Here is a 14055-nt window from a genome sequence, read left to right as displayed (position 1 = left end):
AAATTAAAATGGAAGCATGTATTTCTCTCTCTTCATATATATATGTGTGTGTGTGTGCGTGTGTGTGTGTGTGTGTGTATGTCTGTATGTATATATATTGGTATAAAGCCTTCGAATGTCTATAACTGCATTCATAATAGCCCAAACCCAGAGACAATCTAAATAAGTATCCATCAACTGGTGACTTAAATGCATATTATATTCAACCAGGACAGTATTATAGTGCAATGCAGAGTAGCAAACTATTATTTCATTTTATAGCATGGATAATCCTTAAAAAATCCATATGAAGCAGCAGAACCTGCGAGTCCTGGATAACGTGAGTCTATGTAGAAAATATCTGGAGAGTAAATCTATAAATGTAGTCATTGCCTGGAGTAAGAGCTGGGTCTGGGGGGTTTTACAGGGTAAGAGGCATGTGTTAAAACTGCATTGTGGAATGACTATACAACTCCAAGAACTTATGAAAATGGCAAAGGGTATGCATATATAAAGTAAATGTCATGGTCTGTAATTTATATCTCAAAACTCCCTTTAAAAACACCCCCAAAATAGCAACCATAATGAAGTATTTTCAGACAAGAAAGAATCGTTTTTGATTTTTAAAAAAATAGTCCAGACTGACAAAGACATTATGAGAAATTTATAGGCAAGTATCTCCATGAATGTAAACGAAGAAGCCATTTATGGACTATTACCAATTTAAATCTACCAGTAAGCATAAGTCTAGAGTTTCAACAATGACAATGCTGCTGACCCTTTGACTGAGGTCCAAAAAAGGATAATTTTGCCATCCTGGACATGAAATGCCACATCCCAGTGGCTGGCCATGATTCTGTAGGCTTGACAAATGCCATTGGATCTGTAAGGCTGCTCTGACAGGCGACGTACAAGGGGGAAATGAAGGTCTACTGAGAAGCAGGATACCAGGGTGCTTGGCAGATTGGTTTCCACTAGGGAAAGGTACCTGGCTCCAGGCTCGGAGCTTGGGCATAGACCCTCCATGATTCTGCCTGAGAACCTCTGTTCATTTAGAGACACTCCCTGGGTGTGTGTAGCATCCAGAGCAAACCCAGGAGGAGCATATTCTGGCTACTGGAGCTATGATGACTGTATTCTCCTGTGGGATGTGTAAGCCATGAAGTAGTTGTTGGCAGACATGCCAGTCTAGGGAGATTGTGGAGAGACTCAAGTGGTACCCACTATCTGATGGTTTGTGTGCACATGGCTTGAGAGTCTCAACTGCCAGAAGTCCACTGTGGAGAAGCAGGATGTGACCATCTTAATGAGTCCCACGGTGTCTAACCCATTAGTATATGGGGTTGACTGATCCTGGCTCCTTTTCTGTTCCTTGGAGCTCACATCCTTGTCATATTTTGGTCAAACTGTCAGGGGAGCCAAAACAGCTGATCAGTACAGTCTTAAGGTTGTAGAAGAGTGACTAGTGCCTTCCGTTGAACAAAAAGAAGACCAGAGTAGTGAAGTCCTTGTGAAAGCTCACAGCAGAGCTGAACTGAAGGCTTTGATCTAACTATGAACAAAGGACAGGAGAAGATGCAACCTACTGTATTCCTTAGCCAAGATCTGTGATTTCAGCCTCTGATGGAAGGGACAAACACTGATGGTAACTGCTTATTCCTTTTTATGATCATGTTCTCCACTGGAAGTGGGAGGTAACGTGGGCTTGAGTTTGCATCGTCTTCCCAGCTTGAGTTTGCATCCTCTTCCCAGCTTGAGTTTGCATCGTCTTCCCAGCTCCACTGGATGCATCTTAGGGGAGTGTTGGCCTTTGGGAATGTTCTTCATGATTCTGTCTGGAAACACGTGGGTATTTTCAGTTTCCTGACAAAGTATCTTGGATAAAGTTCTGACTTTCCGCCCTTTACGTGTAGTTAAGCTATTGCTAGTATTGATTTAATTGCCCCCCTCTTTTTCAGAAAAGAGTTTCTTCACATCATATTATAGTTAAACTGTCAAGAGCTCAGAACAAAGGAAAAAAAAAACCCAACCCTGAAAGATATAAGAAAGAGATGCACCAAATGGGATTCTGACGGGAATCCCTTTAGTACTTAAGGCTTCTCAGCAAACACTCAGAACTTTAGAGTCTAAAGATCCAGAGGGAGTGCATGGTTAGTCTCTTTCAGGCCTTAGGGAAAACAACTGCCAACTTAGACCTCTGTGTCCAGAGAAGTCATCTTTCAGGATCAGTTTGAGAAATGGAAACTATCAAAGAGTGGCATATACTAAAAGAGCTCATGACCATTAGGTCAGCATTTGATTTAAGTGTAAGATAACTAAATTAGTTAACTAAGTATAAGATACTTAATCCCACACACAGAAGAGGTATGACAGGAGATTTCGGTAAAGGAGAAATCTCACTAGAGGAGCAGATAAACAAGACTCAGGGAGGAATCAAATATTATTGAGGATAAACCATCAAGGGCAAAGCCATCAAACCAATAGGGAGAAAGAAGAACAACAAAATAGTCTAAACTATAAAAGTAAAGTTTACTCACCAGATGTCATTGTCATCTCAGGCTTACTGCTGAATAAGCTCACCCTTTCTAGCTCTTTCTGAACACTGGCTGGCTGGTTCAACTCAGCTGTCCTGGCTCAAACTTCTCTGGGCTGACTGATTCGATCTGGCTTGTCTCTCAGCTTCTCATTGAATTGCTCTGCTTGGCCTCAAAGTAACTCTGGCAATTTAGTCTAACCTTCTGGCGCCTCTTTATTCTCTGGCTTCAACTGCTTCACAAACTCAACTCCAGTGCGCTACACTCACTGCACTGACTCCTAACTCTCTCTCTCTCTCTCTCTCTCTCTCTCTCTCTCTCTCTCCCTCCCTACCTCCACTGCTCTTAAATAGCTGTAACATCCAAAATGAATTAAAGACCACCCAGTACCTTCCCCCTTCAAAAAGGACTTTCCAAACTGTACTAGCAGCCAAGTGCAGAGCCATAGAAGGAAGCTGGCTGACTAAACAAATGTAAAAACATAGTTTTAGCAGTCAAAATGACTGAGCCTACAAGTTGCCAAAACAATATTAGCTGTTCTCAGAGAAATAACCATAACAAGATTAGCAATTCTCCTGTTCCCCACCCCACACTGAATTCTGACAAAGACCATAAACCACCCTGACCTTGTTGCAAGAATTCCCCTGATGTTAATAGCTGTGATGTTAATAACTGACCCATAAGTTCAAAATGTACTATTACTTTGCTGACCAAATCATAATAACCCACCATGGGGGCAAGCAAAGTGAGTCACTAGGCCAAAGAGTTACTTAGTCACTATACAAACCAACCAATGCCTGAAAGGGTTACTTGCTACACCAATGAGAACCCTGTTACCCAAATCTGCCCCTTACAAAGGTATAAAAAGTGTGTTCTTTCTTTGTTCTGGGTTTCTCCTCTGGCTTGTGTGCTGAAAGGGGAGTCCCCAACATGTTGGATCAATAAAAATCCTCATGTGTTTTGCAGCAATGGTGGCAGTCTCTGTGGTCTTTTTGAGTAAGGGTCTTTTTGATGAACCCCAATATAGCCTTCCTTTCTTGTCTGTTCTCATGAGAGTTGGGATTGTCCTATCCCTGACTCATTCTGTCAAATCTTTCTCTGATTCATCACTTTGTCTGCCTCTCAGTTAGACATCTCTGTATTATTGTTTGAGATTAAAGTGTACAAAGGACATGTCTGAATTCCGGCTGGATCACACTGTGATTCAGGCTGTGGCTGCTTTCCTGCCAGATCACATAGATCTAGGTCTTTGGATATGGTCTCTTGCCAAAGCAGCCATGTTGCTGGATTAAAATTCCTCTACACCAAACAGCTAGAAGAACAATCAAATTACACAAATTAGTACATACGTTCCAATAATAACTGTAAATGTAAGAGGTCTTATTTTTTCAACTGAAAGACCCAGACTAGTTGACTAAATTTTTAAAAAAATCTAAGTAGTTGCTGTCTGCAAGAAACTTATTTTATAGTGTCAACTTAAACACAGCCTGAAAGTATAGGAGGGAATCTGACATTCCAAGCAAAAGGGACCTGAAAGCAAGCAGGAATGACTGTAGTCATATCTGACAAAGTATAACTCAAGCCAGAATCAATAAGAAGAGACAAAGAAAGGATCTAGCAGGACATCATCATCATCATCATAACACATTATATATGCACATATAACATATATGCATTGAATGTTGGTGCATTCAATTTCATAAACACTACTGGGTATGATGTATAATAGTGATAGATAACTCCAATGTCCCCCAAATCAGGGTTAAAGTACACTGTAGGTCAAGTGGACAGACAGCTATAAGTCATTTTATATAACAGCAGATGGAGGCACAGTCTATTCAGCTACTCACATAAATTACTCCTAATCAGATACTTTATGTTATAAAGTAAAATTTAGCAAAGATAAAAACAACCCTAAACACTTGAAATAATTTTTTAAAACTTCACTATTTCACACATATATTTTGTACTTTGATTAAAATCCCCACATAATCCTCTTATCTCCTCTGGCTCCCTGAAGCCCTCAGCAAGTCTGTCTTCTATTTCCATACTTTCTTTTAATGCATTCAACTAGAGTTGCCTGCATTGGCATGGCTGGTATTGGTCATTTAGGACCACTTACTAGTGCACACACCAATGGAGACCATGTCTCCTCCTCCTCCAGTAACCACTAGCTGCCTATAGTCTCTCCCTTATGTATGATGCAATGTTTTTGAACCCAGAGTGATGGAGGATGTAGATAAATGCTGACATTGTGGGTTCATGACACAACAGCCATTTTGTGTCCAGAAGACAGCTTTTCACAGTGTTCTTTCTCGTTTCCAGGTTCTTACAGTCTTCCTGAGCCATCTTCTGTCGAATTCCCTTGACTTTGGAGGCAGTGATAGGAAGAACATGGAAGGGTGGGGAAGGTGTGCAGCTAAGAAATCACACCATTCAACAGATAAAGTGTCAGAAGTTTATTAGGAGAGGGAGAAGAGTGAAAGATTGTCTCAGAGTAGGGACATGAGGGAGGGATACAGATAGACAGACAGCAGAATGAACAAGACAGAGAGGGAGAGCGAGAGAGAGAGAACATGCATGCAGGAATGAGATGAGACAGAGACAGGGTGGGAAGGGATGGGGTCTGGGGTGGCCAGGTCCTTTTATGTGCCACACCTGGGAGTGACAGGTGATGATGTAAGCACCGCTAAGGCCCCCAAGGGGAGGCTGGTGGAAACACCTGATTGCTAACAGGCATTGCTAGAGATGTTTCATTTAAAGCTGAACACTCAATGGTCACTTACTGGCAGCACTTCGATTGGCTATGTGTTAACTACTGCAAACAGAAATATTTCTCTGACTGTGGCCAAGAGTGGGACTGTCCTGAATGCTGGTCCTTATCTGGACTTGCTTGCACTCCTTCCCTTCTGCTGATGCTCTTTTGCCTGGGATAATTTCTATAACAGGTCACGATGGACTGAGGCTAGGGATCATCAGCAAGAGAGAGGAAAGAGTCTATAGAACACATGGATACTGAAGAGTACAGTTAGGGACAAGCAGTCCTAAAATCAACGAAAATGAGACACCGCATAGCAGTATGTAAGAAGCATCATGGAAGGGCTTTGAGGAAGGGTAAGGACAACATCACGTGATCAGCCCAAAGGATGCAGGAAAGTCTTTGACAAAATTTAACATCCTTTCATGATAGAAGTCCTACATAAATAGGTAGATCACGACTCTGACGTACTAAAGTCTGCATCCTACAAACCTATAGCCAACATCTGACTGAACAGAGAAAATTGGAAGCAATTTCCTCTTAAATTTGGAAGAGGAGAAGGTTGCCCATTTAAGGGCATAAGGATAAGGACCACCACACTTACTCTGTGTAGAACTTAAACTTTTAGCTAGAGCAATTTTACGAGTAAAAGAAATAAAAGAGATACAAATAAAAGAGTAATTACCAGTCTATAGAAGATACAATCACTAGCTTAGAAGACCCTAAAGGCTTCACTACAGATATCTCTCAGGTCTGTCAAAGTCAGAAAGCACTAGGATACACAATCACCCTAGGCACATAAAAATCAGGGTGTGGTGGTCTCATATTTGTAATCCTATCACCGGGGAAATGGAGACAGGATAACTTCGATGGATAGCCGGCCAGCCAGTGTAGCCAATTCTGTAGGCTCCAGATTCCAATGAGAGATCCTGTCTTAGTCAGGGTTTCTACTCCTGCACAAACATCATGACCAAGAAGCAAGTTGGGGAGGAAAGGGTTTATTCAGCTCACACTTCCATACTGCTGTTCATCACCAAGGAAGTCAGGACTGGAACTCAAGCAGGTCAGAAAGCAGGAGCTGATGCAGAGGCCATGGAAGGATGTTCTTTACTGGCTTGCCTCCCCTGGCTTGCTCAGCCTGCTCTCTTATAGAACCCAAGACTACCAGCCCAGAGATGGTCCCACCCACAAGGGGCCTTTCTCCCTTGATCACTAATTGAGAAAATGCCTTAGAGTTGGATCTCATGGAGGCATTTCCTCAACTGAAGCTCCTTTCTCTGTGATAACCCCAGCTGTGTCAAGTTGACACAAAACTAGCCAGTACAATTGACCCCTTGTCAACTTGACACACAAACACATCACTAGTAAGCCTCAACCCTTACATTCTTATTCATCCCCAAGATCTAAATAACTTTAAAAGTCCCACAGTCTTTACATATTCTTAAAATTTCAATCTCTTTAAAATATCCATCTTTTTTAAAATCCAAGGTCTTTTTACAATTAAAAGTCTTAACTGTGGGCTCCACTAAAACAGTTTCTTCCTTCAAGAGGGAAAATATCAGGGCACAGCCACAATCAAAAGCAAAAGTCAATCTCCAACCGTCCAATGTCTGGGATCCAACTTAAGATCTTCTGGGCTCCTCCAAGGGCTTGGGTCACTTCTCCAGCCATGCCCTTTGTCGCACACGAGTCATCCTCTAGGCTCCAGATGCCTCTACTCCACTGCTGCTGCTGCTCTTGGTGGTCATCTCATGGTACTGGCATCTCCAAAACACTGCATGACCCCTTCAGTCCTGGGCCATCAATTGCAACTGAGGCTGCACTTTCACCAATGGCCTTCCATGGCCTCTCACAGTGCCGAGCCTCAGCTGCTCTGCTCAACTCCTTCATGCCTTCAAAACCAGTACCACCTGGGTGACCCTTACACATTACCAAGTCCAGCCACAGCACAAGATACAACTTTGGCTATATCTGGAACGCAGCCACTGTGCTCTCAGAAAACACTTCCCAGAAGATGTCACCTCAATGATGCTGGTCTCTTCTTAATCACCGCTAATTTCTTAGCTCCAGCTAACCAGCATCAATAGTCCCAGTAATGCAAAGTTTTTGCTTTAGTAGTTCTGGTATCTTGTTAATCACAGCTGATTCTTCAGCCCCAGCTAATCAGAACCACAGAATCGTCATAATCAAAACAACAATGGCCCTGAAAAGAGTCTTTAATTTTCCCTCTGAAATTTCACAAACCAGACCTCCATCTTCTGCACTGTTCTCAACATTATCTTCCAAGCTCCTACACAACATCTGACAGAGCTCTTAACAATGAATGGATCTTCAAGCCCAAACCAAAGTCCTTCCACAGTCCTCCTCAAAACATGGTCAGGTTGTCACAGGAATACCCCACTCTGCTGGTACCAATTTGTCTTAGTCAGGGTTTCTACTCCTGCACAAACATCATGACCAAGAAGCAAGTTGGGGAGGAAAGGGTTTATTCAGCTCACACTTCCATACTGCTGTTCATCACCAAGGAAGTCAGGACTGGAACTCAAGCAGGTCAGAAAGCAGGAGCTGATGCAGAGGCCATGGAGGGATGTTCTTTACTGGCTTGCCTCCCCTGGCTTGCTCAGCCTGCTCTCTTATAGAACCCAAGACTACCAGCCCAGAGATGGTCCCACCCACAAGGGGCCTTTCCCCCTTGATCACTAATTGAGAAAATGCCTTAGAGTTGGATCTCATGGAGGCATTTCCTCAACTGAAGCTCCTTTCTCTGTGATAGATCCTATCTCAGAAAACAAAGTTGAAGGTTCCTAAGAAAAGATAGCTGATAGGCTGGGCACAGTGGCTCACACATTTAATCCTATCTCTCCAGGGGTAGAGGCAGAGGAGCTTTGTGAGTTCAAGGCCAACCTGGTCTACATAGCAAATTCCAAGTCAGCCAGAAAGATGCTGTGTCAGAAGAAGAGAAGGAAGAGGAAGAGGAGGAGAAGGAAGAGGAGAGGAGAAAGGAAGAAAGAGAGAGAGAGAGAGAAAGAGAGAAAGAAAGAGAGAAAGAAAGAGAGAGAGAGAGAAAGAAAGAAAGAGAGAAAGAAAGAGAGAAAGAAATCTGAGGTTGATCTCTGGCTTACACATGCATACCTACAACACATATACATCTTTCATACGAATGTGAAAACAAGGAGTCAATCAATCAATCAATCAATCAATCAGTAGTGTCTCTAGACATCAATAATGAACTTCTGGAGAAAGAAATCAAGAAGACAATTCCATTAGGAATATAGCCCAAAAACAAACCAAGAATCTAGCAAGAAAAGAGCCTGGAATAAGGCTAAGCGCAGCCTAGGTGAACAACCTATGTAATACAACTAAGACATACCGAGGGAGGATCTGAAGAGGACACTGGAAGGTGGAGCGATTGATCACCCATGCAACTGGGCCCAGCAGAATTAACAGTGTTAAGATGGCCATAGTCCTAAAAGCAGTCTCCAGAGTCAATATAATCCCTATTCAAAGGGATTCTTCACATACTTCACAGAGTAGAGAGAATTCTTTGGCGTCTTAGGGAAGCACAGAAGACCACAAACAGCCAAGGCAGTTCTAAGCAAACAGAGCAAGGCTTGGGTATAACAGTACTGTAGACTCTACAGTAGAGTCACGGCAACAAAACCAGCAAGGCACAGTCATGAAAACCAGCATGAAGATGGCTGAAATAGAACAGAGGATCCAGAAATAAACCCACAGAACCACAGCCATCTGATCTTTGACAAAGGAACTAAAAATCCATGCCTGGCAGGGAAGACAGCCTGTTCAACAAAGGGTACTATAAAACTGGACACCATGTTCAGATGGTGGAACTCAGACCCTTATCTCTTACCCTGCCCAGAACCCAAATGCAAACAGATCCAAGTGTGAGGCTGAACCAGAAACAATAGACCTTGAAAGTCAGTGAGAGACCCAAGCAGGAAAACTACACCTTGCAGATTCAGTGTTCTGCTCGCAGTTAAGACTGTTAAGAATAAGTTCCTGACTGTCCTGTGTTAAGTCCTTGCAAGTTAAAGTCTCTATTTGTAATTAAGACTTAGTTCCTGTTTCTTAGAGCTGATGTGAACTGCAAAACATGTTCTTCAACCTACACTAAACTTGCAACCCCATTCACATAATGCATACCCTTATAGCTTTCATTGTATCTTTCCAATACTGCACGACCGCCAACTCTCTCACATCTGTGAACACCTTATTGCTCCTATAAAGGCTCCTATAAAGGTCTCTCAAATCCCGACTTAGGGTGAGACACCAGCTGGCCAGTCCTGGGCACACCCCAACATACCTCATGCTTTATTTAATAGGACAATTGTGTATTTGGTTTCTTCTTGTGATTCTCAGGTTTAACCCAAGACCTTAATGTAAGATGGAAAACATTGAAACTACTGGAGGAAAACTCAGGGGAAACTTATCAGTATAATTACAGGCACCAACTTGACCAGATGGGACCTGAGAGCTTAGGAGTGAGTAAGAAATCGTGATGGGAGAGCTCACCAGGGTTAAAAGTTTGGCTCAGCAGAGGGAACAGCAGGGCAGAGAGGGCAGAGGGAACAGCAGGGCAGAGAGGACGGATATTGATCTGGCAGAAGATTAACATGCAGAATTTACCAAGAACTCAGAAAATTGCCACAATAACAGAATGATCCATCATGCACAAGAAACTCTATTGTAAAACAGAACAGAAAACTTCCTAAAAGATGCACAAAAGCTCAATATATAATGTATATATGTGTATTTATTATTTATGCATACAAGTGTAGATATAGATATGGGCAAATGTTTAATATCTGCAGTCATTAGGGAAGTACTAAACTACATTGATGTTCGAGCTGACCCCAGTTAGAGGCTGCCATCAAGGACACAACAATACATCCTAGTGAGGATTCAGGAGGAAAAGCAGCCGTACGCGTTGCTGGTGGGAAAAGCGAGTAGCACCGTCATTGTGGAAATAATTCGGCATTCATCAGAAAGCTAAATCATAGCTGGTTTGTGGCCTGCTGTGGATCAGTGGTTAGAGCCCCATCACCACCTGAGAAGCTGAGGACCAACCTAGGTCTCAAAACAAAAAAAAACAAAAAAAAAACAAAAAAAAAAAAAACAAAACCTGTAAGGGTCCAAGAATTGTTGAGGGAAGACCCAGGTCTTCCATAGCATGCAAAAGCAAAGAGCGTTTATTCAGCTGAATTTCCTGCATGCAGGGGTCTCCCCATTCCAGAATGGAGACACAGGTATGTGCTCTTCAGGGTCAATTAAAAGCCATTAGGGTAGGAGTGGGTGACTTTTACCTTCCCCCCCCCCTAGATTGTTTGACTCTATCTCCAGTGAGGTATGGGTGTTTTTGTGATTGGTTAGGGCTCTGGGGACTTTCCAGGGTGGCAAGGCATCCTTGGATTGGCTTCCCGAAGCTGGGGTTGGCTGACTACAGTTTTCTTGGATGCAGGTTCTCATTTCTGGGAAAAGGAAACTTAAGCTTCGTCTCCAAAACTGCCAGTTTGGAGTCAGCCTGGCTCTGGTTAACTTAGTCCTCTCAAAACTGTAAAAGGGGAAAGGGAAGATAGCCCAGTGGGTAAAGGGCTGACCTGATAGTGTGAAAATCTATGTTCGAATCCCCAGAACCCATGTAAAGCCAGACATGATAGGTGTGTCTGTTATCCCAGCATTCCTACGGGGGAAAGAGGGGTAGAGACCGTGACTTCTCAGACACTCATGGCCAGCCTAACCCATGGAGCAACAAGCACCAAAAAGACCCTATCTCAAAGGTGGAACACCAGGACTGACACCTGAGGTTGTCCTCCGATCTTAACATGTGCTGTGTGGTACCCACCCATCACTTCTCACATCTGCATACGCATAACACATACAAAACCAAAAGAAAAACCCTGGCCAAAAGTCAAAATAAAAGCAAAGGAAATCCTAAAACACTAGAATGAAACTGCCCTATGGTCCATTTCGAGCTCTCTTGGGCATATCCCAGAAGGAAGGTAAGCCAGTGTTGGGTAGCGATACTCTGTACTGTGTTTAGTTGTGAGGCTATTGACCACTGAAGAGCAGGTGGGGAGGGGAGAAGGCACAAATCAGGAATAGCTTGAAAGAAAAACAAAAACATCAGATTGGGACCGATCCTGTGGACACTAACAAATAGGTATAAAGAACTCAATGCCAATGAATAGAGCAATTTAAATCCAAGGGACAAGTCTTCAAAAACCACAGCATCTCAAAACAGAGACACGGAGAAACAGAACTCAAATTCAAAGTCATTGATTTTTAATTGAAAATCTTCCCACCAAGAAAACCACAGGTTCCAGTGGCTTCACCAACAAATGCTTTTGAACATTTAAGGAGAGGGAAAAAAAAAGCCTGCACCAGCTCTCCAGTAGTTCTTTCGTTTCTTTCAAGGTTACCTTAACCTCCATAGAGACTAACAAGGGCATGGCAAATGGAAAAGGACAAGCCAATCTTTCTTGTGAGTATAGACTAAAAATCAATAAGAATCATCAACAAATCAGATCCTTTGACATAAGACAGGCATGGTGGCCCATGGCTGTGCTCCTAGTACTTGAGAGGCTGAGGCAGGAGGATTGCTGCAAGCTCAAGGTCAGCCTGGTCTACATAGTGATTTTCAACCCAGCCAAAACTACAGAGTGAGACTTGTCTCAAAAGCAAACCAAACCAAACCAAACCAAACCAAACCAAACCAAACCAAACCAAGCCAAGCCAAGCCAAGCCAAACCAAACCACGTGATATACAGGAAGGGGAATATAGTGAGATCAGGCTGTGTTTATTCTAGACATACAAGTTTTGCATTGCCTCACCCTAACCAGGACAAGTATTGAACACATGCTGAGGTAGAAAACACGGAGCAGACACCTACTGTCTTCATCACATCTACCCAGAACAATCAGACAGGGGAAGAAACAAAGGATAGAACAAGAGAGGAGGAAAAAAAAAGTTATCCACAGGCAATGTGATGCTGTGCACAAAGAGCCCAACAGGGCCTCCTTATTGAACTGTGAACAGTTGATAAGGCAATTTAGGAATGCCTCACTGGATATAAAATCCATGCATAACAATAAATGCATTTTACAGACTAGAAACAAACAATGAGAAAATGAACATAAAGGTAAGACCATTTACCAGAGCATCTAAACTATAGCAATACACCCCCAGAAACAGCAAATACGCCACACACCGAACTCTTCTGTCACCTACAAAGTGTTTCCAAGGGAAGCAGAGATGTGATAGGGCAGGGGTGGGGTGGGATGGGGGAGGCAGGGATAGGCTGAGAGCATTACCAGATGTCCAAACATCTTCTCACATCAGCAGACAGCATTTGGATTATTACAACGTAAACATTGATGTTCCGTTTCTGGAACATATTTTCCTTGCTGAGTTAGCACAAAGCAGTCCTCTGGATTCAACAGTGCTCCATACCCTCTCAGTATTGTCCACTGTATGAGGAAGCCTCGTTGAGGACCTTTCAGTGTGATGGTGACACAGTTCTCTGACTATCTTCCTGCCCCCCAACACCTCTGTTCTTCAGATTTCTCATTGCCAGGGTCCCAGGAACTCCTGGAGTCCCTCTTTTCAGGTATTCGGTCTCTCTCTTGGTCCATGTCCTTTGCTGGGTGTAGCACTCCATCATAGAACTGGCTCAAGTGAGTTCAGTTTTCTTAGAGACCTTGAAGGACTCTAAATGTTTTTTTTTTTCCGTTCTCATCTTTGATTGGATTTTAGCTGGAGGACCTCCAGGTTGGATATCATTTTCCAGCACTATTGAAGGCAGGAGTCACTGTACTCGCTTCTGCTGAGCTGTGAAGCATGAAGCCATTCTGATTCCTGATGCTTCCTAGACAGCTGGTCCTATTGCTTTTCAGGGGGCCTGTTTTGTCTTCAGTGTTCTGGTGCTCATCCTAGCGAGTTTGAAACGGTCTGTGTTCACGTCTGCTCTCTGTGTGCTACAGGGATAGTTGTCACTGTTCTTTTGAGACACTGACTCATCATGTAGCCCAGGCTGGCTTTACACTTACCTTCTTGCTCGTGCCTGCTAGGATTATAGGTATGTACCACTGTGCCCAGCAATAATAGAGAACTTAAGCTCCTATAAGTCAGACAGGTCTGGGGATCTTGGGAGCGTCTTTCATTTGTGAAAGTACTGTATTGGTTATCTGTGGCTATGTCACAAACCCTCCCCAAACAATAAACTTTTGGTGTCATATGAGTTTTATTTTTCATTTTATGCCCACAAGTGTTTTGCCTGTGTTTATGTGCACCTTGTGTATGCAGTACCCACGGGAGCCAGAAGAGGGCATCAGATCCTCTGTACCTAAGAGTTACTGCTGGATGTGAGCTGCCATGTGGATGCTGAGCTCAGGTCCTCCGAAAGAATAGCCAGTGCTTTTAACCACCAGCCCATCTTTCCAACCACCACCCTGTGATTTTCATGGACCAGGAATTGATCAACAATTAAAGTCTGGCTCAACATCCTTCATGAGGTGCCGCTGAGAGGCTCTAGAGCAGCGGTATCTGAGGGGGAGCCTCACAAGGCTTTCCAGCGAGGTGCCCACTTACCTAGGGAAAAATATAAGAGAGAAAATGAGGAGGAATCTGTCATGCCTTTTTATGTCACCATCTCAAGTGTCCCTCACCAGCTTTCTGCCACATTTTTGTTGGAAGAGAATACTTATGTTTAAAGGATTTATTGCAAGGATTCATGTATTGCATGGATTCATGTGTGTATTCATGTGTCT

General features: G+C 43.1%; 1 long non-coding RNA gene and 1 pseudogene across 1 annotated transcript; one reads left to right on the top strand and one right to left on the bottom strand.

The window, feature by feature from the left end:
* Nucleotides 1–628: 628 nt before the first annotated feature.
* Nucleotides 629–12976, bottom strand: Gm29387. The gene is made up of 2 exons (XR_001779356.1): nucleotides 12601–12976; nucleotides 629–1814 (listed from the first exon to the last, which is right to left on the bottom strand). It is a non-coding gene; the product is annotated as a predicted gene 29387 (long non-coding RNA).
* Gm17950 (predicted gene, 17950) lies at nucleotides 1027–1685 on the top strand (annotated as a pseudogene).
* Nucleotides 12977–14055: the final 1079 nt, after the last annotated feature.

The sequence above is a fragment of the Mus musculus genome, chromosome 9 (genome assembly GCF_000001635.26).
Source record: "Mus musculus strain C57BL/6J chromosome 9, GRCm38.p6 C57BL/6J".
NCBI lineage: Eukaryota > Metazoa > Chordata > Mammalia > Rodentia > Muridae > Mus > Mus musculus.
The sequence above is the reverse complement of the archived record's forward strand: the minus strand, read 5'-3'. Positions and strand labels throughout refer to the sequence as shown.